Source organism: Seriola aureovittata, chromosome 7 (assembly GCF_021018895.1).
Source record: "Seriola aureovittata isolate HTS-2021-v1 ecotype China chromosome 7, ASM2101889v1, whole genome shotgun sequence".
NCBI classification, from domain to species: Eukaryota; Metazoa; Chordata; class Actinopteri; order Carangiformes; family Carangidae; genus Seriola; species Seriola aureovittata.
In genome coordinates, this window is record NC_079370.1 from 19946655 (window position 1) to 19973139 (window position 26485).

General features: G+C 40.4%; 1 long non-coding RNA gene across 1 annotated transcript; it reads right to left on the reverse strand.

Annotated features, from left to right (window-relative positions):
* Positions 1 to 986: 986 nt before the first annotated feature.
* On the reverse strand, positions 987 to 18804 carry LOC130172714 (uncharacterized). Its single transcript, XR_008828325.1, has 3 exons — positions 18699 to 18804; positions 18289 to 18395; positions 987 to 1019 (listed from the first exon to the last, which is right to left on the reverse strand). It is a non-coding gene; the product is annotated as an uncharacterized LOC130172714 (long non-coding RNA).
* Positions 18805 to 26485: the final 7681 nt, after the last annotated feature.

A 26485-nucleotide genomic window follows, 5' to 3' on the forward strand; every position in this document is an offset into this window, starting at 1 on the left:
CAGTTTATACAGCTCATGTTGTCCATGCACCCAGTGGTCCTCACTGTATACAGGAGGAATTTTGTCCAGCAGTGGCACCTTTTCAATCTTGCTGAATGTGCTACCTGGAGAGTCTCAGGACAGGTACCATGAACACAGGCCTAGATGCAAGCAAATAAACACTCACTGTGAGTCAGATAAAATTAATTTAGACTGTGACATTTTACATGGTCAATTATTGGACTGACTGGGATTTAATGGGCTCTATCAGACAAACCAAAATTACATAAAATATAAACAAGTAAATACAATACAATGTGATACTGGAATCATATGTAGAGGTTTGGTAAGTTTACAAAGAATTTACCAAGCAGCAGTTTACAAAGCCTCCACTAAGGTTACTGAGGTCTAGTCTGGACGAATCACGTCAGCATTCTTAAAATCCTGGCTGTGGTCCTGATACTAAAATGTTTAAATGCTTTCATTATCTTATGTGGACAAGAGAAAACAGACTTTCTAAATATGCAGCATTATAGTAAACCTGACTTCTAAAGGATGGATAAAAGTCACCTCTTTGAATATGAATCAAGAGTGAATGTTGCACAGAATTTCCATCCCTATTCTATTGTTTTCATGAGTATATTTGCACATGTGTATACAAGAACACTTTGATATTAATTCATTTTACAGGAACCATGTGTGACTGCACTGACTCCTACACCTGTAAAGAGAGAGCTGAGGAGAGGGGGAGGAGAAAGAGTTGAAAGAGGTGTTAAAAAGTAATGGGAAAGAGAGTGAGAGACAGACGGACAGAGTGGAAATGTGCACAGGAGAGAAAAAGGAAAATGGAAGAGATACGAACAGAGACAGAGAAATAGAAAGAGAGGAAGTGAGAGCAAGCCTGTGGGAGAAGAAGCACCGGCAGAATTTTAAGTCATGCTTATAGCATTGCTCTCACACCTTGACCTCTACTGTTCCTACCTGGGAAACTCTCATGGCCTGCCAGGCACAGCTCAGGGCCGTTGTAATTCACTTTGTAGCTGGGAGATAAAAAGCAAAGACAAATCCAATGGAAAATTCCACTCGTAGCGCTTTTATTTTATTTGTAGTCACAGTGGGGCAGATGAAAACACTGTTGTGTCCACTGTTGATGGAAAACGGACAGAAGTTTCCTCTTGTGGTATTTTTTACTGCAGCACTGACAAGGTGGTAGGAGGGATATGCACAGAAATGAACATTTTTCTCCTGCTTCAACTCGTTGAAGGGAGCATTACACACACATCTACCAGCATACAGAGGACACTCAGTGGACTATTAATAGATTTTATTCCTCTTTGTGTTTGAGGGGGGAACTAGCATCAGTGAGCTGCTGTCTGAAACAGCCCTTCTCTACCTGAGCTGGCAGGAGCAGATGCCTCATTGTACACAGAGAATCAGTGAAATAAATCTCCTCTGTAAATAGCTCCCAGACTCTGGGAGACAGATTATTGCTCAGATCAAAAGAGAACCGTCTTCCGAGTGAAACAACCGCACCTCAAATATGCTCGTTAGTCTCAGGCAGTTAAGCCAACCATACCTTTTGCTCAGTATAGTTTAAGGCTTAGATAATAGATAAAGGCTTGGCATAGGAGCTGAACAAACATAGAACATGACAGCATTTTGATAAAGAAAAATGACAAACAAGCAAGCTGTACTTGATGTAAATTTAAGTAATTTCCACTGTTGTGCGGCTGCCAAAGCTGTAAAGTACATCACGGCACTCTCTGGTGGGCTAACAAACATGTGTAATAAATAAGAGTCAATTAAAAAAAAAAAATACAATTAGGTTGTTGGAAGCATCTAACACCTGCCGTGGATTACTTATGGATCCCTTTGATTTGAGTAAGCATAAACAAATCAAGTTTTTTCTGAAATAATTGTTGCAGTGAAATTTGATAGTGATCGTTATGAGAGAGAGCATGCTTCTGCCAGTGCTCACATAGCGAGCTAGTTAGTATAACAAAACACATCATGCCTGCAGTGTTTGTCACCTGGCAGTAGTGAGGGAATGTGATGTTTAAACTGTTGAGGCTACACACACCTAAAACACACACTAACAAGCTAATAAGCTGAACCAGACCACCGTCACTGAGTCACATTCTATTAACGATATTCTGATGAGTCCCTCTCTCTTATTGCACCTATTTTTGTACAAACTGAATTAATGAAGCTCTGCACTGTCTGCAACCCAAGAGAAAAGGTAAACAATAGCGTTTTCACTGACTTCATAATATAGGCTACAGTTTATGCACAAACAAATCATTTGCAATCTTAAAAAAATACATTATAGAACTCAACCGAACCTAATTAGAATAATGCAGCCAAATGTCTTTTCATTGCTATAATGGCTCTCATTTACATTGTGGGGAGATTCTGGATTCCAGTACTGACTGCCTCCACAGTCCAAATGAAGAAGCCAAACACTCAATGATTTTGGCAGTTAACCACCACCTCTTTTCTCAGCTGTATGTGCCGCTTCCGGGTATAGAAGACTGAGATCGTACAGTCCTGTGATAGTTACAGATCTAACAGAAGGGAGCACAATAACATGAGAGAATGGAGCTTGGATTATCAGCAGAAGATTCACGTTCTTATTAATGTGATCTTGCATCGGATCAGGCTCAGCAAATGCAAATGTGGAGAAAAAGCCAAGACAAAGTTGCATGAGGATGAGCAAATGATGTTCCAGCACTCTGCTCTGGCTCTTGAAATGACAGCGAGTGGGGTGGGGGTGGGTGGGGGGTTGGGAGGAGGTTCGGCGTAATGATGACCTCTGAGTGAGCACTTGTTAAGAATAATTGGAGTGAAGTGGACACAGAAGCATTGTGAAAACCTGGGTGCCATCTAATGAATCATCTACACGAGAGGCTACAGCAGAGCAGGTACCTGCTCACACACAACTCACTGGTGTGAATTTCTTATGTGCGTAAAGTCCATGTGGCATGTTGTTAGAGCAAGCTGTCAAGCACAGTAGCAACAGTTCTTATTATTAGCCTGCTGCATTCAAAGGGTTATCAAAGGTGTCTCATTAAATGTGTAATATGTTATGGGATGTATCAGTCAGGGTGATGCTAGGAACATAAAGATTTTCTGAAGGGGAATCTTGCTGTTTTTGATTCATTATTAACTAAACAAACTGAATTTGGATTTTGGTAATAATGACTTCTTTCAAAACATTTTCCCCAACACAGCTGAAGGTATTTTACCACCCAATGTAACCACTTTGTGAAGCATTTACTTCTAGAACCTTGGCCTTTAAGAGACTCACAGAGCTAGTTGGTGAGCTACTGTCGCTGCTGAACTAACGGCTAACACGCTAGCCAGCCACGAAAAATGCTTGTGCTAGCTACACAAGCTTCTTATTTTCTCAGCATTGTGCCGTTTACTCTCCTTTGGCTTTCTGTTCTTGAGATTGTACATCATTTCAGCCAATAAAAGATTTTATTGAAGAGGAAGCAGACTCTTTCCAAGTTAAAGAGCTTGCTAATTGCTTGCTAACTGTCGGTTAGTAATGGTACAGTTCATACAGTTTATTAAAAAGATGGATTTGTACCATCAATTATTCCAGGCTCATAACCATTCCTGTTTTGTGGAGCCGTTTATGCTCTGACAGAGGAGGGTATAGTAAAAGTGGATGGTGCAACACTAATGAAAATAGTTTCCCCCATTTTGGACTCTCCACTTCTCAGCTTCCTCAAAGGTCAACACTCTTTATGCGACAATCTTTGCCATTTTGCAGTGCTGGTGTGACCAGGTTTACATAGAGGATCTGCAATGTTTCAACATAGTAAAGAGATGTGCTCTAGTGTTTTATCTTAAATATAGGTACCATTTGTTTTAATAGGGTAGGCTGTACCAATGCTTTATATGGCAGTGATTTTAACATTTACCTGACTTAAATAATAGTAATCCAGTCAATCAAAGTGATTTTTCCGAATCTGCCAACCCAAACTTATTAATAACCTATAACTCATACTCATCATACAATTTATAAACCCTTTATAAAGAGTTTCTTGTTCAAATTGAACAGTTAAGTTATTCCCATTTCCACTTAACACTCTCCTCAATTGGTGCACTGCCCCCAACCGCTGCCTGTTTACAAGGCCACTTATACATCTGACCCACCGAGCCAAGTCCTGCAGACAGGATATCACACCTGAGCTGAGCAAGCATGTGACTACTGGTGCATCTCTCCATCTGATACAACACCATTCAAGATAGCCTGGATCCATCTTCCAATAAGGAACAGTCAACCCCTATCTCAATCCTACCTGAATTTCTGTAGACTCTCATCATTGTGTCAATGGACTGTGCTGCTCCCACATGATTACAGGTGTGACCTTAGCCATCTCTCCACGTCTCCACCGGGGACAAGTATGAGGCAGTTATCGACTTTCCTCATCCAAACCATAATTGCATGATTCAGCAATGTCCTCAAGTGCAAACGCAGCGAGCTGTGTGGCAATGAATATTTTTGTGGTCTCCTCAGTGCAAGCATAATGGTCTCACAGCAGGAGTAGTGCCATCACTGAACTAAAGCATTTGATTAAACCCAGAATACGTCCAATTTGCAATTGACTCTTCTCACTTAAAATGCTTGAAATATTGACTAGCAAACAACGTCAGGGTATATGAGCGTCAAATTATTCTAGCTGAGTGGTAGAGATGAAAAACGTTGTGAAATATAATATATTTGACACATGCACAAAAGCATAACTTGTGAGGATGTGATGAAATCCGGTGAAATCTATCATATCATCACAGGCCAGAGATTTCATGCACATGTATGAAAATGCCATCAGGTCAATATCCCTCAAGTGTTTAAGGCTACATCTCACGACTGATGTTGTTGACATTCAGACATATTTTCTCTTGCAAAGGGACTCATTAGTAAAGCGATTCAAGAACCTCTCAACTGCTGCGTGCTGCACTTGCAACGTGGGCACAACTTTAAATTTTTCAGAACTCACAAATGCCTCAAACACCCTAACAAGACTAGACCTGATATAAACAAAGCCTGACAAATGTTAAGTTAATGCTTGGTCATTGCGTGCAGACCTTACACCTTTACACTCAAAACAAAGCCTATCAAATTTGATATTGCTTAAGGCGGTGCATTCAAAGGAAGATTTTTGCTCCAAAATTCACATATTTATGAATGCAACATTGGGATTAATGTATTCATATATACAGTATGTGAATTATTGAGAATCACATCTCCTGCCAGTGTCTGGTGCTGGATGTCAAGTCAGTGGGTATGGTGCACCGCAACCTTTCACATGTAAATAACAGTCCTTTACTTAGCTGCAAGAATTTTTATGAAAAGTAACAAAAAGGTCTGCCAAATGGCACAAGGTCCTTATTATTCACTAAGCTCCTGTGTGCTGTTTTTACCACAACAATGCTCTGATGACAGTAAGCTGCTACAGTATTAGGAGCAACAACGTCAAGCTTTCATCCAATAGTTCCACACAACCAAAGAAAAACAAACTACTTTAAAGACATTGTTAACCTAGAGCCATGCGATTACAGGCAACAGCTCTTTTAAAGCAAAATATGCTAATGTATTCCCGTGGCATTGGGTGAGTAAAAGGTAGGGAACATGCCCATTGCTGCTGGTGTCTTGTGGTGATCAAAGCATTACACACACAGGGAGCATCACTCCCCTGTGGGCCAAGTAAATTCACCATTACTGGTCGCGCATAAGCAATCAGTCCAAGCCAGTCCCACTTAGAGCCTTTTATAAAGCTTTTTATGGGACAAACGTCTGTGCATCCACAGCCCAGGCTGATTCTGAGGAATGGTGGAGAAAAGTTTATCTTTTCTTGTGGAGCCTTCATTTTAGGATTCAAGACGCGAAAGGCGAGATTTGTCTTGCGGTCCATTTTGCTCAGAGGTTTAGTAATGTCCTGCACATTATAGAAGAGCATTATAATAATAAAGAAACAAAAGTTCCAAATTACTGAAACGTGATTAGCTGGTGCTCTACAGACATATTAGTCATTACATTTGAGATTAATCATGCTGGTCAGATCAGCTATGGTGGGAGACAGACTCAGAAAAACAGTGGCTTTCAGAATGCAGTTGTTGGATACCTATAGCTGCCAGTAAGATTTGGGTAGCCCTTGTTGCCACTGACAACCAGACAAATAATAACTGAGGATTGGCACTGGAGAGCAAACTAGCTGACAGGCTGAGCAGAAATTAGAAAACGACAATTAAATGTCAAAAATGATGAAAAATCTGAAGTCACTCAGCCAATCTTCACCTTCATTTGTATGAGCCACAGTCAGGCCTGTGTGTTGTTGGAAAAGCAGCTGTAGGGTGGCAGAAAGCATGTGATAGTGGCTGAAGCTGCAATTTGGATGAATTTGAACACTTCTACAGATTTTTATTACTCACTTGTGTCAGGCTGGGCAGACTGAAGTGGCAGGGAGAAAAGTGTGGTATTTGTTACTATGTGCTGTAAGAGCAGGTTTCAGAGCAGAGTTCTGCAGAATGATTGAGGTTTCAAAAAGAAAAGAAAGCCAAAGGGAGTTTTTTTGTGTAAATGATTGTGAGCCAGTGAGGTGTAGTCAATTGCACAAAGATTGCCTGTTGATAATGAGCAACAAATGGGAGTTATCAGTCATAATCTGTGAGCGATAACAGAGTGGTAGAAAACATCTTACGTTTTCAGGGCTGCGTGTATCCATTTCCACACAGGAAATCGGCTCTATAGCATGTAGGAGAGGATAATTCAGTGTTGGATCAGAGACGGAAGTGAAATGATTGATTGAGTATATAGTGTGTAATAGAACCTGCCAATCTCCTCAGTTGTGGTTATGTTTGTGAATGGAAATTATACTTTTGATTCAAAATTACTATGGTAATGTTTTATCACGGTTAACATATCACACACACACAAAAAAAAAAAAGTGGTGCTCACCATGAAGGATGAAAAATGGCTTTTGACTGGCTGAAGACAGAAATTTCTGACCAAGGAGGAATCGCAGTTATTGATTTGGAGGAGAAAAGAGACAGCAACACATAATTACAAGTCACAGACTACAGTTCCATAACCTGGCCTTTATGTTGGTGCCTACTCATTTTGAAATTTTGTTTAGCCCCAAGCTTGTATTTGCCGGTCCCAGCCTGTGTTGCGGTGTCCCTGGTGGTGCAGCGCTGCATGGTGCCAAAGACAATTTGAAATGAAGAAGAAAGGAGAGTAACCAAACAGAGGCTTGTTTCACCTGTGCTCTTTCTGCAAGCTAAATGACTTCTTCAGGTGCAGCTGGGTGTGATATTCAAGGAACATCTGCCCAGTTTTGTCATGATTCCCTGACAGTATTTGCTTGTCATTGCACGGCAGTCATTTCGGACATTTTACAGTGACATTGTATGCCAGGACATTAATTGCAGACACAAAATGCCAGATTGAGACTGACACAGAGTGCTGACATTCACTCCACAGTGAGCAGCCTGAATATGCAGGTTGGGAACACAGTAACCCAGATTTGTTGTTGTTTGGAGCACAAACACACGCATGCAGAATAATTCACACATGCACACACACACACACACATACTCAGTACTTTCATCTAAGTGTCATTACTAGTTAGACCTGGATTCTAATCTTTTATATTATGCAAAAATTGAATGAAATATTTAAAAAAGAAAGTGGAGGTTAATGTGCTCTATTCTGAGTGTTTATCCAACAGGGCAGAGAGGAACCACTCCTGCTCTTCTCACTTGGCCAAGCTTCTGTCGAGAGAGGCTTTCCAATTTGTGCAGAAACAAAGGTGGGGAAGCAGAAAACACACAAATCTCATAATGCGCCCTCATGAGATCATGGCGTATGGGTGGATGTACTAACCCATTCATAACAAATGGCACAAAAAGCATGTCCCATGGTGCCACTTGTTGCCTCTGGTTCAATACTCTGAAAGGCTACTTCTTTTCAATAGATGCTCACAGTGAACAAAACCTACTTTACCTGTAATAGGATCATGCAACACCAAAAAATCCAGACACAGAGATCCTGTAGCAGAAGCTATAAAAAGATGGAGGAAGCCACTGAGATCCTGAAGGCGACCGGTATAATGGCAGGAGGTAAACCTTCAATAATATAGCAATTCTCCAGAGATGATACAGAGACAGGGAGACAGCAAGCTAAGGGAGCAGAGAGATGGTCTAAATTTAACAACGACAGTAGGTCTGGATGGATGGATGGATGGATGGATAGATAGATAGATAAGTTCTGTTCTAGTTGCACTACTTTGTATCCTCAACTGAATCCAATTAAATGCCTATTTCTTATTAAAGTATGTGAGACAGCAGCTGTGACATCAAATGAATATAAAATAATAGCACCTTTTCTTAATAATTTGCCCTTTCAAATGTCAAAGTCAGTGTTCAACAATGATCTTTTGTGGTACAAACCCAGAACAAATTATCTTAGTGCCAAAATTGAAATTGGTTGGTGGTATACTAAAGCCTCAGGGAGCCACACAAGCTTTGACTACATGAAGTAAAAGGTGTGGGCAGAGGGGACGATCGCGTCTGCCTTCAACTAACAATTTGAGGGGAAATGTCCAGGATTTCAAATAACACACAGACAAGAAAAAAGGCCTAATAATGAAAAAAGAAAAAACCTGCTACGTTTTCATTTACCTCTAACGCTCAATCCTGTGATGGACAGCTATTTGCTGCTACAGATTTGATCATAGTGAAAATTGTTAATGTTATGCTATCGTTAAGAAGTTCAGAATACTGGTGATTTGTGCATTTCTGGATTGAAGGGAAATCTCAAAGTGCTAAAATGATTTTTGATTCTGCTGTCTTCCTTTGGACCTTTTGATATAATATTGTGGAAAACAATATTCTTACTGGATATAGCCTTAGGTGTGTGTACCCTCTAGAATAACATAACAAGCAGGGTGTGAGTGATGATTTCCAATGGGGTTATTTGATGCTATTCAGCAGATTCATTTTTTATCAACAGTCAAAAACAAGACCACACAGTCTCATGGCACCTTTAAAATGGATGCGGGCTGGCAATCAGTGTTCTTTGGTCAAAAGCCACCTGAAACCAGTGCTTCAAATTACCTTTTAAAAAGTAAAATATCTCCCATGGGCACGATGCCCTCCAAGCCCTTTGGCATTTGGTGGGATATGCTTTCGTCTTAGGTTTTACTGGTGTCCTTAAGAGTCTCTGCACAAAACTGTTGGGAAGAGTCTGACTTTGCTGAATGAACCTTGTTCTCCATGAAAGATTCATGAAGAGAAAGAACAAAAGACCACAAAAGTTTTGGACTGCAAAAAAGCGGGGGAAAAAAAACACACTTACACACATCAAAATCACTCTTAAGTTTCATCATCTGTCTTGGAGTTTTTTTTTTTTTTTTCATTTTTTCCTTCAACAAACAAAACTTGAACAAAGAGTGATGAACGGTGGTAAGGAACAAAAATCAAATGAGGTTGGGAGTGAATTTTTCCTCACCGTGTTGGTTTACAGTTGATATACCTCTGCCATTAATGTGACTTGTAATGCAAAGCAGAGCTCATCTGGGCTTTTTTAATGCAGCCAAAAACCTCCGCTCTGTCCAATATACCTGGACTGATAGGAACAGTGGATCTCTATTATCCTGAGTATCTATTTCCCTGAGGAGCTATTACAGTCGTTAGCCTCATCTTATCTTTAAACAAGGGGAACTAAACGGTGCTCCCTCCAGCTCTATTCAGCCTGAGACAAGGAAACTTTGGCTCGCTGCAGAGGCGACTTCAGTCACCAGAGACAGGGCTGGTGTCAGTGAGCCTGAGGCACCTGGCTCATCTGCCCCGCTGTGGCTGGAGAAAAGTGATGACTTTCAGTATAGCAGATTGGGGCTGACTCATAACGGGCAGCACAGTGGAAGGATTACAGGGGAACACAGGGCTTAGCCATGTCTTTCTTTGGGCATAATGAAATGTATCCACCTACCAGCCTAATTACCACCGACTCTAGCTGCTGGAGTCATACTTCCTGCCATACTGCAGCAGTCCACTACAGTGTGGATTATGTCTCATTTCTGGCCCAAACTACACATTTATGTTGTTTTATCTATTGTCCCAGCCTTAAATGCATGTTAAGTAATGACTATAATCACAACAGTGCTCAGGCAACTTATGGTAGTACTGCACTTTCTTATTTTGGTCTCACAAGAGATAGATTATAGAATAGATTTTTAAAAGAATCGTCAAAATAGATGCAGCACTGGCATCCACATTCTGTACGTCCCTAGTTCACCTCCCAAAATGAACTGGAATAACATCTTTCATTGGACCCTGTGTTAGTGGTTAAACATTGGTGTCTTTTAAAATGAAATGATGTTTGTAAAAAAATTATTCTCCAAGTACAAGCTGCATACACAAGTTATGTCACTTGAGTAGTTTTCTCAGACTTGACAAAACTCCTCCCACACAGAAGACACTATATAGATATTTTCATAGGCTGTTTAATACTCTTCATGTCTAGTAAATTGAATTTGATGTGTAAAATTGGGGGAGAGCCCCTTTAAACCTGTTAATATTTTCGGACACTTGAGGTCAGCAAAATTAACTACACACAACACAACATTGAGATATTATCCCCTTAACTTGTTATAGCGGCAGTGTTAGCAAATGGTTTCCCATTTATTTCCCAGCCAATACGAAAAACATTAGCATTCGGATTCATTGGAATCATGTTTCTGGCCACTTGACAAATGTAAGTCCAATATTTACTCTTCTTTTAGCTCCACTTTTGGTGAGGGGAAATATAATTCTCTTAAGCAGCTGAACGCTCCACTACGTTCACTAGCTAGTTGCTAACTGTGTCTGCCGTTTGGTCCTGGGCAGTTCAGATGGTTTGTTTATTATTTATCACTGAAAACAGCTGTCTGCTGTGTCTGCAAACTGATGAGAAGTGAGAATGAATCAAAACAGGAAACTGAAAAAAAAAAAAAAAAAAGGCTCTGTAGATCTGAATGGAGCTTAGCAGGTGAAAGTTCTCTCTAGGTTCATCAAGTGACACTTTAAATGTTAGACATAGACATTTGACGCCATTGCTCATATAAAATATTGATTCTTTTATAAGTTTTGCTATTGCTACATTGCCAACATTAGCATTAACAGCTGTTTACTTACCAGTCAAGAAGAAATGTTGCGAGTTCAGTTAACTTAATTCCTTTACTCATCAAGAGCTGTTTCCAGTGGTGGAAAGCAACGCTAATGTGAACTCGCTAATGAGCCCCAGCCCGTCTCATCACTTTCTGATAGCGACTCACTGTAACCTTCAATCTGTCCTGAAGACGTAGCTCCTGAGAGGGGGTATTATAACCTCTCGTCTTGTAAATGCAACGATGGCTGGAGCAATTGTCAACCACCCAGTTCCCAGAAACACACCATGTTTAGCGGTACAAGTACTGTACATTGACATCTATCTGTTAAAGCTCCAGTCAAACCTAAATGTAATAGCTTTGCTGTTAAAATAGGAGGATGTAATGTGACATAATACAGGTAAAGCTCAAGCTTAAGTGAAAACAAATTGGCTTTTGGTTATGGAGACATAGAGGCAGTTTGATTTAAAAGGGGAAGAGATAAGTGGGATTGTGTTAACTGTTTTTGGTTTGACTGTTTGGTCATGCTTACGAGTGCAGCAGCAGATCACCATTGAAGATACAAATGTTCCCCAGCTTTCCAGGAAGGTCCCATTTCATGGATTCTTTACAGTAATTTACATGGAGTATTAAGTTGAGCAGTGACTTTAACCAACTCTATTCAGCAAAATCCCATCGGATACAGCACTTCCACTTTTCCATGCACAAACTACACTGTGGCAGAATGCAACGTTAAGCACAGAGAAGGCAACCTTTCAGCTGTACTAATGACTCTGACATTAAATGTAAAAAGACAAAACACATTTACTCCAAACAAGAAGCTCAAGGTCAAGTTGGAATCAGGTGTGAGGCAGTCTCAGCCAGTTAAACTCTCCTGTTCACTCACTCTTCTCCTTCCCTCAGTACCATTGGCAGGGTAAGATAACATAGTGCCACAGGGTTTGAATAAACCCCTTAGGCGATCATCTGTAGCCCCCTGATTGCTGTCATAGGTGGCACTTGTGACTAGCTAATCCACAGTAATGAGATGTCAGAGGCTTGAAAATTTTTGGAAAATGAAGGTGTTTTGTGGGAATTGTAGAGTGCTCTCTAGTTGGAGTCAGACTGTTTCCTCATGGAAAGATTGCTACATCAGTTTGAAAGCAAAATACAAGCAGTAATCACGGCTTTGTTTGCTCGCCAATGACTTATATTACAGCAAGTGGGAAGTTCATTTGAATAATCTTAAATCAATACTGTTAAAATTTCTCTAAAAAACATATAAAATAAAAATCATTTTGTATTGCCTCTGACTCATCGTGTGGACCCTTGAATGCATTTTGTGTTGGTGTAGAAATGGCACACAGCTTTAAATTATTTGGCACTTGTTGGGCTGTTTGCACGCCACTGTCTTCATCTTTGCTTCGAGCCAAGCATTAGCAACACCTTTTCTCTACTAAAAAAAATCACTGTGCACAGTGGTATGCAGAGCTACATCGCATTGGTACAATTAACTCCTGCACTCTAACACACGCTCATGCATTCATACACATGCCCACACACAAGTACGAGTGGCTGATGTGATGGACAAAGATGCAACTAGGAAATGGAAATGGCTGGGCTGCAGCAACTCAAGCTGAGCCACAAGGTGAGGGACAGAGTGAGACTAATGCAATGGGACGTGCTAAATGTGAGTTAAAGCAGCGGCAGGACGTGGAGCGAGGCGGCTTCAAAGCAGGGGGTGGGGGGCGTTGAGCAGTGGAGGCTCTAATCCAGACTGACATTGTGTGAACTACACTAACTAAACCACACATCAATATGGAGCCTTCTGACTCACTTCAGAAGATGATCTTATCCTTTAAGACAGGCCAACATACACAGATACAATATCCTCTTAATAACCATTTAATGCCCAGTTACATGGGGAATAAAATATCTGCTATGATTTTGTTTGAATCCAAAATTCACGTGTTACAAAATCATTTCAACCCGAGTGTGAATTATACAATGTCAATCAGGGGCGAAAGAGAACCCAGTACAGTGCAAGCACGTACTTAAATGAACTGACAGTATCTTGCTTGTTTAATGTAATGTCTGCATTTTGTAGATGATAATGACTTTCTCAAATCTTTGATTTTAGTAATATATTGGATCATTTAAACATTTATTGAAATGTAACCATGTGAGAAGTTTAGAGGGAAAAACCACTACTTGGTGGATCTGTTAACAACTCATAAATCTGAAACATCACCCTCACTACAGATGCTTTTTGTAAGATGTCAGGAGCCAAAAATGGTTGGAAAATACTGGTTTAATATGTAATAATATGTTGTATTTTAAAAGCTTGTTATATTTTTATAACATATTATATTCCATTGTGTAAAATCTTCATCATTAAAGTAAATAGTACAAAGCTATCAAATAAATGTAGTGGAGTGGAAAGTACAATAGAGTTTAGCTGATTCATATAAAGAATGGACAAAATATTAGAAGTATCTCTCATTATAATACAGTACAACTCAACAGTGACACAAACTACAAACTACTGCTGTATCAGACACCATTAGCTATGGTTGGGTGTATCTAATGAACAAAAGTGTATTTGGTGATGGGAAAAAATTAAATAAAATACTAAAATATAGTATTAACCATGACAAATTAAATCATTTAAAACGAATGGCAAGTGAAATAAGAATCTCTTCTTAGCTAGAAGACTTTTGGATTTGATACAATAGATGGAAATGCCATGGATTAAGGTCTGACTCATTGAGCGCATATAAAAAAGGTCTGACTTTGTCAAATCCAGCTACCTTACAATAACATTACCACAACAACAAAGCTGACCTCAGCTGTTAGCCTGTCACTATAGTGGCAGCAGAGGCACCAAAATTATCAGAGGGATTAGGCTATGTGTGTTGCCTTTGAATTATTTTAAATAAAATAAATATGAGATCTCATTTTTCTTGTTTTATTTTTTTTTCCATTTCATTTTTTTGTGTAATTACCTAACACAACTGGGCACTGTAGCTTTTAGCAAACAAGTAGTGGAAGGAGTAAATAGTGTAGTAGCTGCAGATAGACATACTAAACGGCAGTGTCCATGTTTGTCTTAATGAAGGACCGTGTCCCTCAGTGCAACAGTGTGGCTCACTGCTGTGTTTTCAAAGTTTTTTAGACAACATGAAAGCTCTGTGGCACAGAGGAATAAGCTTTATCAGGCTTGGGCTTTACAGGTAATTCCTGTTAGTAGGATAAGTTCATTGTTGCTTTTGGTCTTTTCATGGAATTTGTTGAAAATAACAAAAATAAATAATATTCCCAACCTTATCCTTTAAAACTAAAATAGCAAGCCTATACAGGCAGAATTGGCTCTTGTTCAGTCCGGTCTTATTCAGGCCAGTGCTAACCTGACGTGTGGGAACACCCAAGGACCCAACCTGTTCACACACAATCTGCAGTGGTACAATCCCATTACTCAGCTTGTTATTGGCCCCTTTCACACAGTGCAGCACAGCACTGGATCAGTCAGCCACAGCCAGCCTCACTGCCTCTCTGGGGAATCGACTGGCTGCTTGATTTTCTAAGGTGCTTGTCTCATACTCGCTCCCTCCCTTACCCTCCATTGTCCTCACTGCTCCATGCTCACCGTCTATCTTCCTCCCCACCTCCCTATCTTTTTTCGCTCATTCTCTCCCTCTCCGTGTTGCCCTTGGTCCTCCTCAGTAACCGTTTTCCCATCTCTCTCTCTCTCTCTCTCTCTTCTTGCCAAAGTCCCAACTCCTTCCCTGGACAAGAGAAGACCTTATTTAGCAGTCTGCTCAGCACAGCCATGGCAACGCTGCCAATTCACCTGCTTAGATTGCTGCATTCTCTACCCTGTCTCCAAAACCCATTGCAATTACAATCCCTGCATAAGTAAACGCACCTGGTACACAGCCATGTCTGATCACCACCCTGTATCATATACACACACTTTCCCAAATGCTTGATTCTACATGGTTTCACTACCAACAAATGAAATGCTGCTTTTTAAAAGCAGCCATTATGTGACATCTGTTATTGAATATGTGTGAAAGAAAAATGTACATTAGAAGAAAGCAAGGTATTGTGAGCAAGATCTCCTGGTCACCGTTCTTCCTGTGTATTGTCAGATTTTACATCCTTTACAATGTTGTCCTGTGCCATGAAACCATTCGAAGTGGAAATGTCTATTATTCATCCTAAATTACAATGCAAGCAAGGGCGATCTAATGTCACACATTTGCTTTAACCAGGTACATTTTGTTGTACTGAATGACGATGTTTCTTTATTCTGGAAAAAGGATACCATTTAATACAGAACAGAACAGAAAACTGTGCAAAGTTTGCAGTGGTCAAGACTAAAGTTTTCCGTTGTTGCTGTGGTTATTTTTTCATGATTTTCTATTGATCATGACTTTGAACTGACAAGTGTTTAGGTGCTGGGGGGTATGAAAAGATAGAGGAGTGAGCCTCCGCTGGCTTTAAAACCTCCCCTATGGAAGAAAATCATTGCTGGAAGAGAATCACTGAAATGTATATTTAATTCATGTGTTGACTTACAGCTGCAGCAGTTAGAAGATCATAGAGCTGCTTGTACATGTCTGCAGGAGATATGTCAGTTGCTGAGGACATGGTGTCTGAGAATATTGTGGCGAGCTTGCATGGAAGAATATGGTATGAATCGAGCCAATTCGTTTGTGCCTTTCATTACAGTTAGGGTATGTTAGGGTCAGGTTTAGGGGGTTAGGAAGTTAGGGTATTTGTATAAAGTGAAAATCATGCAAAAATTCATTATCAGTTATCAAAATGAAGCATACTGTTTTAAAACCAAAGAGTGAACTGAGTGCATTGTCAGACGACACAGAAATACAAATCTACCTTGTGTACAGTGAATCTCATCTCTTGCAAATTAATTAGGTAAAGTTAACAGTCTCGCTCTGGAACACAGCCACAACCATAGCTCACCTACAGTGAGGATCTTGCGCCTTCTTCTGACTTCCACTGTACCATCTGACATACTGTACCGCACTGTATTTCCTTTATTCTTGGCTCTGTGTCTCTAGATTCATTCCCAAGCCCTAGGGAGTGCTCTGAGGTTCTCTTTCTGTGAAACACCATGCAAGGTTTGTGAGGAAATTACATCACAGCCATTTAATGTAAGACAATTTAGCTATAAAGACCCTTTCCAGTAGGAAAAAAATTGGTGAGAATATCTTAACAGGTGGAATAAATCTCACAGAATGTTGAAAACATGCCTTTTGTCACACTCAATGACTCTCAGGTCCAAACACATTCAATGAATAATTGAAGGGAGCTGAGAAGAATTCTAATCTCACAGTGGTTGAAAAGGTGTGTAACATGAAAGTCATTTGATTGTATGATTAATCTGTTAGTCAGACCCCGCCACAACACGCAGCTGACTGTAATGTGTCCACAGGCTGAGCAGAGCCTGCCCACAGAATGTACAACAAGCTTGACCGAGGCAAGCAACATGCAGCCACTAGCACCATAGATTTAGACTGCTGTATTTTTGCTCAGCTTGCAAAAGAACTAAGTAACAATCACATCAACATCATCACAGAGTTTTATTGTGGGTCCTTCTTGAATTAAGTTGAAAATGTTGAATATAGGTTTATAAAATACTGTCCCCCTGGACTGAAGAAATAGAAAAATTCACCAATTCAGCAAAGTTGTTGATGAGTCACAGATTGTGTATTCACTCAAACCAGAAGACAGAGGCAAGGGTGTGTCTTTATTTCATCAAGAGGGCATGGAGTGCATTCAGAATATGAAGATTATGCCAGGATTAATTAAACTAAAGAAGTTTCATCACGTCCGTGCTAATTTTCCATCTGTGACTTTGGCCTCCGTGTTCTTAATTTGGTCTTTATGTTCTTAATCTAAATTGGCCTGCTTGAATATTAAAAAATGCCATATGAGATTAGTTTTGACCCCAGCACTTCCATATCAAATTCCAAGATGTCCTTCTTGATTATGGAGCCTCTGGCCATGTGGAAATGCTGATTTTGAATCACCTTGGTGTCGATCATAACAGAAAAATACTATGAGCAGAATGAAAGAAAAGACCAATGCGAATGAAATAGTGTTGGCAGCCTTGTTCTGAGGAGAGCATTCATTGCACTCTTTCATTTTCAACAACTACGGATGGCATCTGTTTAAACACAAGGAAGTGCGGTGGAATGATTTGTCTGACTCTTATATCACTTTGACTGACTCTCCATGTTCAGAGCGGTAAAAGCCAATTTACAGCATCTCAATGCAGTGTCAATGCTGCTAACAGCCAACAAAACAACAAATACTGTAGGCTTCCCACTGAAATGCTTGTTTCCAACATGTCAGAGAAATGAAAAGGAGCTTTAAGTACTTTCTGATACAGAAAATATATTTCACTTGCCGGAGGAAAATAACCTCACTGATGTGCAAACTGTCAATGTGATGAAAGGAGAACAATATGGGAAAGATGCACATTAACAATTTTCATGGCAGTGTATGCAGCATGTGCACGTTCTCAAGCGGCTGTGCCGTCTGTGCTTGAACATGCATGTGCTGCATGCCGATGTGTATGTGTGTATGTGTATGTGTGTGAGAGAGCAGAAGAGAGAGCGAGAGAAAGAAACAGCTACAGGTTGGTGAAAAAAAGGAGTGCTCTCTGTGTGTGTGTGTGTGTGTGTGTCACTGTCTGACAACATTTGTGTGAGCAATTGAGTCTGTCTTTAACGTCTGCTGTGATGCCATGCTGACCTTCACAGGGCTTGCTGGGAAACTGTGCAAACAGCTCGGGGCAACAGTCATTAGGATGCACACAAATTACAACGTCTGCGATGCCATTACACTGTTTGTCTACTGGCCCTCGGAGGACAGAGACTCAACCTGAGGAAAATTCAACGAAAACCCTCCACAAAGTTCATTTCAAGCTGTCTTGACAAAAGTTTTGGCCAAATTCTTTGAAAATTAAAGTACATGACAACTTATTTTCTCTCTAACCTTCTTGTCATAAATAATGGGGTCCTATACTAATCTGCAAAATGCAGCCCAAGCTGTATTTAAATTGTATTTTCATGTGGTGCATGAATCTGTTTTTGTTGAAGAGTGAGAGCTCTTTTTCCTTGAGAGGATCTGTGTGTTAACTGACCAGTGCTGGTTCCAGCGTGGATTGGTTAACCTCCAGTGATGTGACTGCTGCATATTGGCTGATCCAGAGTCCTGCTTACTTAACTTCCACGTTCTTTGCTCCAAATCCTTGTCAGTAAAGAGAGATAGAGTTTGCATTAGTACGACTATGAACAGCCACTGTGAACTAACAAACAACATAAACAAATAAAAGATGCTAACTATGCTAACAGTTCTGATATGTCGGCTAGCTTGGCTCAAACATGTAGCTGAGTCTCTCCAATGCTTCCTCCAACACAACATCTTGATACACACTGCTCTGTCACCAGTCACTGCTCTGTAAGCTTGTCAGTACACAGAGCAAGAATTTGCATTAGCACAACCACTAACATTGTGTTAGCCACAAACAAACAAACAAATTAATATACTTACCTTCTAGTCACCGATTTTGTTGCACAACAAACTTCTCACTCCTCAACAAACTCCTGAGTCTGGGCCTGACTGAAGCTCAAATGTAAGGCTGAGTCTCTGAGATGTTTCCTCTAATTTAGGGTTGTGTCGATGGACGATGATATCGGTGATCGACGATCATTACAACGATCGCTGATTGGTCATGCCTTTGCAAATGTCAAGACTTGACTTGTTTTCCTTTTATCTAGTAAGCTGTTTTGCAGGAACCACAGCGATTGGTTGATGAAAGACACCGGTGTGTGCCGGTGAAAATGAATGTGCAACAACAACAAAAAACAACCCGTCCTAGACTGTCTAACTAACCTGGCAGCCTAATAGCCACAGCCTGTTGTACCTGTACCTGTTGTAATGTAGCTGTTGGAGATTTCCCCTGTCCCCCACCAGGTGACATCCAGCTGGACTACGATCCTTTCAAACAGCTGCCTCAGGTCACTCTCCATTTAGACCCATGAATCGTGTGTAGATCCTGGACACTACAACAATGTCTACAGTTGTACAGGCAGAATCCAATACAGCCTGTGTGTTGATGTGTGATTTTGTTTTCCTGTTTACAAATACCTCCTCGTCTTGCGATTGTGCAATAATTTTTACATGCTTCCATCTCTGGCACCGATCACAGCGGGTAGACCGGCTATCGCCATAAAGCCGCTTTATTTCCCTGTAGTTGTTAACATCTAAAAGAAATCGTATGAATTGAGCTCATTCCTTGTTTGGTTGATATATCGGCTTTTCACGGTTGCCAGGTAACGCAGCGTTGCCAAACACTTCATTTCAACACTGATTGGGTTTTTTTGGTTGGTAAGAGATTGCATCCTTCACAAACTTCACAACAATCATTATTCCCTCGTGATTGAGTCGGTATCTTTTAAGTAATTCAGCATCGCGTAACGTCTCCAAAACACAGAGTTAGAGTCAGAGTTAAGATAGCCTATTCTTCAGTCCACTGTTAGACAAACTGTCTATAAATGGAGACAAGTTAGCTCAGTGGCCTGTGTCCAGCTAAGATGAATCCAAAGGCACAGGCAGAATGATCAGTGTGGTAATAATGAAGTCCAGAGTAACAGCTAAAGGTTTCAAGAAATCGTTGGAGCTGATCTATGCTCATGAATCTACCATACGCAAGTCATGGTGCATGGCTACATGGAGCATGGTGTCATGACTGATGAAACTAAGGTTGAATTGTTCAAGAAGAACATGCAGCGCTATGTATGGTGTAAAAAGGGCCCTTCATACAAACATGAAAACATCATCCCAAATGCCTCTTGGCCTGGACAGTTCATTGTCATGAATGGAAAATTGAATTCCCAAGTTTATCCAGGTATCGTACAGGATAATGTTAGGGTGGCTGTCCACCTGCTGAAGCTCAGTAGTTGGGTGATGCAGCAGGACAGTGACCATAAACATCAAAGTAAATCTATTACATTATTACTTCAAACAAAGAAAATCCATCTGTTGGAGTGACCCAGTGAGAGCCCAGACCTTAACCCAATAGAGATGCTGTGGAATGACCTGAAGAGAGTCACTCAAACCATGATATCCTAAGAGTACGGCTGAGCTGAAGCAGTTCTGTAGGAAGAGTGGTGCAAAATTCCTCCTGAACATTGTGCAGGTCTGATCAGCAGCTACTGGAAGCTCTTGTTTGAGGTTATTGGTGCAAAAGCAGGTTTGACCAGTTATTAAATCCTAGGGTCAACTTACTTTTTCCATCAACACTGTGAATATTTAATGGGTATGTTCAATAAAGACATGAAAGATTGTAATTGTTGGTGTGTCATTAGCTGATGCATATTATGTTTGTTTATACTTGTGACTTTGAGGAGGTTCAGATCACATTTTATGACTTATTAATTATAATTGAGAAAACCAAGTAATTGCATAGGGTTTGCTAACTTTTTTTGACTGTAGTTTCCATCTTAACTGACTGAAAGTAACACTGACTGTGCATAGCAATGAATTGCTCGCTTTTGCATTTATTTTAACCGTCCACTTCTTGTCCTTATATGTTGTTCTTATACCCCTAGACTGGGACGTGACATAAAGTGGGGGCTAGTCCACTCTTTTTTCCTGCACTCACTGTCACTGGGAAGGTTGGTTGTTTCAAGTCATTTTTCTATGCACGTGGATATATAAAATCTAATTTGATATGGATGAGTTTGCACCCTTCATAATTTGGATATAAGATCAAAAGCAGATTTGGTGTTAATCTCTAATTTCTTTGATATCTCTGTCCCTTTGAATGCACACAAGGGGGAGATCAAAATTTGTTTGTCAGAGCAGCTGGTGGAGAGGGGTACAGGTACAAAAGCAAAGCTTCAGACAGCTAGTGCACCTGCAGGGTTGGACAGGGGAAGTGGGAACGGCAGCTGGCATGACCACACAGCCCTCTGCTGTCACTCAGGTCTCAAGGACAGATCCGATGGTGCTCATAAAGGCTGGGGTGGATATGAAGGATCTGAAATTGTCCCTCCGCCTGAGACAGGTGGAGCTTGAAACAAAAACCTGCAAGGTTGAGTGAATGCATCTCCGCATAGGAGCTGGACAGACGTTTCGCCTCGGACTATGTCCACCATGTGAATATGCATTTCCCTGCCAGTCCTTTGGAGCAGTTTGATGTAAGCAGGAAAATTGTCTGAGTTCCCTTACTACCCTACAGAGAGTGAGGTTGACTCCAAAACCTTTGTTCCCAAGTTCTTAGCCTTGCCCATGACAACTTTTCTGGTCATTTAGGAATTAAGAAAACTTATCAATGCAATATTTGATGTAACCAGATTTTACTGCTCAAGCAGAGTAGCTCATCCAGAGTCTGGCCTATTTAACTTCCAGGTTGTCTGAGGTGAAACGGAAATTAGGGCCCAATTCCATCCAACCCCTACACCTGACCCCTACACACTCCATTCCATTTGCACATTCGCGTGGAGGGTCACATGTCATTCTAAACCAATTACGTGGGAGTGGGCTATAAAGCCCTCCAACACTGAGTCTGTCAGTCTGGTCTGGTATGGATGAAATGCTGAATAACTACAAATGAAAGTTCTGTGCAGTTACTTCCAAAGGACAAGTAATAAGGAAATTGTCACTTCAAACAGACATTTAACAGAATATTTTTAGTTTTTAGTTTAGTTAGTTAGAGGTTACATTGTATTTTTAAACAAACATGCCATTGTGTAACCAAGAAAACTGTTCCTGTGTTTTTTTGTTTTTTTTACTTGTGTTGTATAATTTCAGGAACTATGGAAAAAACAAGTATATATCAGCTTACAAATGGCAAATGAAAAAATGTTCAACAAAAAAGAAGTGCTGCCAAAGAAGTGTGGGAGTGAGTTTTTATTTATTGAATTAATAATTGTCCTTTCACAAACTTACCATGCCATGAATGTTATGTCATTGTCCATACACCTACATATTTGTCAATGCTGTGTATAATATTTATCTTTTTGATAAATATTTAATTACAATATCTTTTCTGAAATATTTTGGGTCCCGTTTCTGTCGGAGAAAGGTTCCCAAAGCTTGCCCTTGTGTTTATACCCTCTCCCTTAATTAAGAGACCCTCCACAGCCGCAAGTATGACTCCCCACAATGGAGCCTCGTTCCTCCTTGGCCTCAAACTTTTGCAAAACTTCGCAAAAAAGTTGTGCTTTAAGACTGGTGAGTTTAGTCAACCTTTGCTTGTGCCAATAGTTACTGGGAGTAGGTATAACTCTTGTCAGGAAAATAGGTTGGTTTTGTTTATTGTTTTTGTCTTTGATTCACCCTGAATTCCAGCTTCACTGACTGAAGTTACGCTCACTGCATGTAGCAATAAATTGCATTCTTTTGCATCAATTTTTGCTCTCCGCTTCTCTTCCTTATGTTGTGTTCCTATACCCCTAGACCAGGACATAACAGGTGGTGTCAGATAACTCCACACTTTCAGCAGGACAGTGTGCTAATTATATATTGAGAGATTGCGAGAACACTGACAGACTGAAAGGGGATGAAAAGAGTCATCTGAGGACATTTTGAATCAGAGATTTCCAATGGGGGATGGGGAGAGAGGAAAAGAGAGCATGTGAAAGACACAAGAAAAAACCCAGCCACAGAGAAGACAACAGTGAGAAAGGGAAAGGAATAACAAGAACAGGATGACATAACACACAGGGAAATGGCAGTGATGGCCGAGCCAAAGAAAGAAAAAAAAAGCCAGCATCCGTATCAGTGTGATACTACTAATGAGGGGGGCGCTGTGTCGGCCTGGTGTTTCAGCCTCTATGTTGTAGTCACCTCTGTCACAGATGTTCACTTCAGGCAAGTATTCATAGAGCATGTTGAAATATACATAGCTCTGTAGTTGCGGTGAAGGTACAGGTGTGGAAAATAGCCATTCGATCCAAAGTGGGCCTGTTCGCTGTTACCTTGGAAACCAGCTCAGGTCTGTGGAGTCACTTTATTCTGTGTTGCCTACCTGAAAGTTCCCTCTATGAGAGGAGAGGAAGATGATGAGGTGATGGTGGAAAGGATCAGAGGTGAGAACTGCTCTTTCCATCAATTCTGTTTTTTCCTTCCTGATTGTTCCTTGTGGATCTAAAGATTATTCTGACAACAGAATATCATATGTTGCAGCATCTTGTCTACTTCCCAGTTCACATACCAATAGCATTAGTGGTTCACATAAAGCCACACGAGTGGACTTTTGAAGAATTTCTCAGTTGCAGGTTGTTCCTTCACTTCTTTTCCCATCGTCTGCTATATGTGAGGTTGAGGTTGAGGAGATGTGTTCATTTTCTTTTCTCATTCTTCTCTCCTCACAAAATGGATAAGAAGTGGATGATGCTATTGTGTGCTTTCTTTTCCTCCCTGCTGAAGCCCTGGTGGAAGATTACTAGTCTTTCTGTGCTCCAAAGAGTTCAGGTACAGTATGCTTTGTGCTTCATCTCACCAGGGACTGTGAAGCCAGAGATATAACTTTCGACAATTTTCAGATTTTCCATTCTAGGCATTTAGCGGATACACTCATCCAACACAGCATATATTAAGCAGAATGCAAAACAAGCGTTCATGCCTGAATAGATACCTTTATTCTTCTTTTTCCCATTACAGGATTAAATTTATTGTCCCTGTCTAAGGTTCTGACAAACATGATTTTTATGCATGAGCCTTAAGGAATTTCATAAAGGATGGCAGTCACAATAGGTCAAACCAATCCATCTGTCATAAACTACACTCTTTATGAAAAGCTCTGATATAAAGCTCCTAATGATTATGGTAATTTGGAGCTGCAAAATGTCAAAGTCGATAACTCAAACTTTGGTTCAAACTTTGGATATTGGCCAACGAAATCCAGCCAAAAGATTTCTGACCAAACAGATGGAAGACATACTTAACAAACTCAGCCTAATTATAACATGCACATCATTCTGATGTGCTCTGAGTTGAGTTTCATTTCCCTGTTGCTAATGGCTTTGGGCATTTGTGTACTTCTCAGATTGTACCATCATAACTCCACTGGAGACACTTTTGGCAGAGCCTAGAAAACTTTTGATCTTAGAGGGGAAAAGTGCCTTTAATCTTGATGCAACTGTGCTCAGCGAGTCACATCCCCGGGGTTGCTGGTGAGGGCGCCGAATGACTGAGTAGCAGTAAAGCCAGTGTCATCAGTGCAGAGCCGGGGCTCACTGATTCCTGGTCTTATAATACGGCACGCTGCAAGGCCTCAGCTGTGCTTGTGTTCCCCTCTCATCTTGTCCATCTGTGTCTGGGACCATGAGGGCACTCCAGTCCTCTACCTTGCTCTCACTCCATCGCTCTCTCTAGCTCCACATCCTCCCTCTATCATTAGAGTCGACGATGAACCCAATCTCTGAGTAGTTTATTGGAGAAGTATTTGCTCAGGAGAGACATGCAAGAGTGTATGGTAATATTATGACTACACATGTCGGTGACGTACACATCAACTAACTCCATAAGAGAAAAATTGACAACAATAAGAATCAAGGACCCGAAATCCCTATTCTGAGTGGCACTAAAATTTCAAAGCATCATCAGAGAGCCATTGTGCAGGGAACTATCCAGCTCCACAGGACTTTGGTTGAGGCTATAACAGGTTATCATTAGAGATTTTGAGCTTTGGCTGAGTCGGCAAGTGAGAAAAAGGTTAGTACGAGAGGATTATGACACAGACACACAGCAGCCCGATATGTTGGCTGGTTTATCACAAGAGAGAGAAAAAGAAAAGACCCAGCTCTAAAATTATCCTCAGGTAAAACTCAGATAAATCTGAATAGTTAACTTGTTAATGGCTGGATACTCTCAAAAAGACATTAACTTATTTCGCTTCCCCGTGAGTAAAATAAGGAGGTGGGCTATATCATGAAATCAATGGCAGTTTATACTTTGTGTCATCTTTGTTCTTTGATTTCACTGACAGTGGATTGTCTTCAATGATTCAGTGACAGTAACTGTTAAAAGAAGTGAAACAATAAATAAAATAAAAACTCCCGCCTTACTTTCCACCCACACATCACTCACTTCTACTTCTACAGATCAAATATTCATACAACTCGTTCAAATATTTGATCGGCTTGAACACCATCCTGTCTTAACTGTCTATTCAAATTTTAAATCTCCTCCTCCGTAACCGAAGCATGATTCAAGAACATACATCTCTTTATTATTGAAATTAACTCCAACATCATTAGTAGCTTATGTGAAGATGTGATTTACATTTGAAGTGCTCACCTCTGCTCATTAAATTCACTCTTTCATTAATTACTCAGCAGCAGCTCTTGTTCTGAACGTGACCAATGTTAAGAACAGGTACAACCATGTAATAATTTTCACTGTATCTCCACATGGATGCCTGTCTGTGCGCTGTGATAATTGAGCTCTCATTATGCAACTAGGCTTAATTGCTGCATAACTTTTCAAGTGCCTGTGGTAATTACATTCAATGAACTGAGCACTGTAATGAGAAACTTTGCTTCATGTCTCTAATATTTGCCTTCAAGGTGATCAATATGGTACTTGGTGTGTTTGCAGAAAGTAAACTCTGTGTTGTTTCAATATTGAAGCGCTACGGCAGCCAAAAGCACATGCTGGACTTGAACTTTGATTCAAGAACTTTATTAAAAATGAAGAAGAAATACTTTTAAGAATAATTTTAAAGTGCTTATTGGGATTCCATCTTTGCCTTTAGGATAAAGCTGATTGCAGATTTGCAGACTTTGCAGACTTTCTCAGTTCTTGGTAACTACTAGCCAATTTAAACCTAGATGATTTGTGTGATTTTCTTACACGACTAAAACTTAAGAAATATCTTAGCAAGTATTGGCTGCTGTGAAATCCACTTTAGCATGAGCCATGAACTGCTTAGCACGCTATGGTTAGTTTTGTCAAAATGTTCTGTTAGCTTCGTTACAACTCGCAGTTACTGTGTATAAATATGAAGTAACAACTAATCTCTATGGACAACCTACTTGGTGTGATACACCCTATTTTGCTTCAGCGATACTCAGTAAACACTTGCCTTATAACTAAGCTAAATCTGAACTTAGGAAAAGTGAAATGCAACCAGCTCAAGGCGCTGAAATGTCTAAGGATTAATTAACACTAGAGACATCTGAGCCCTCTTCTCTTCATCTGACAATATCTGGCTGGAGCAGTGATGTATCTGAAGAATATTCTTTGCCACTAAACCATTATAAATTCTTTTTCGTGCTGGATCATGTGGATAGACTGTGGGTGTGGGTGGGGGAGGGTCATTATACCCA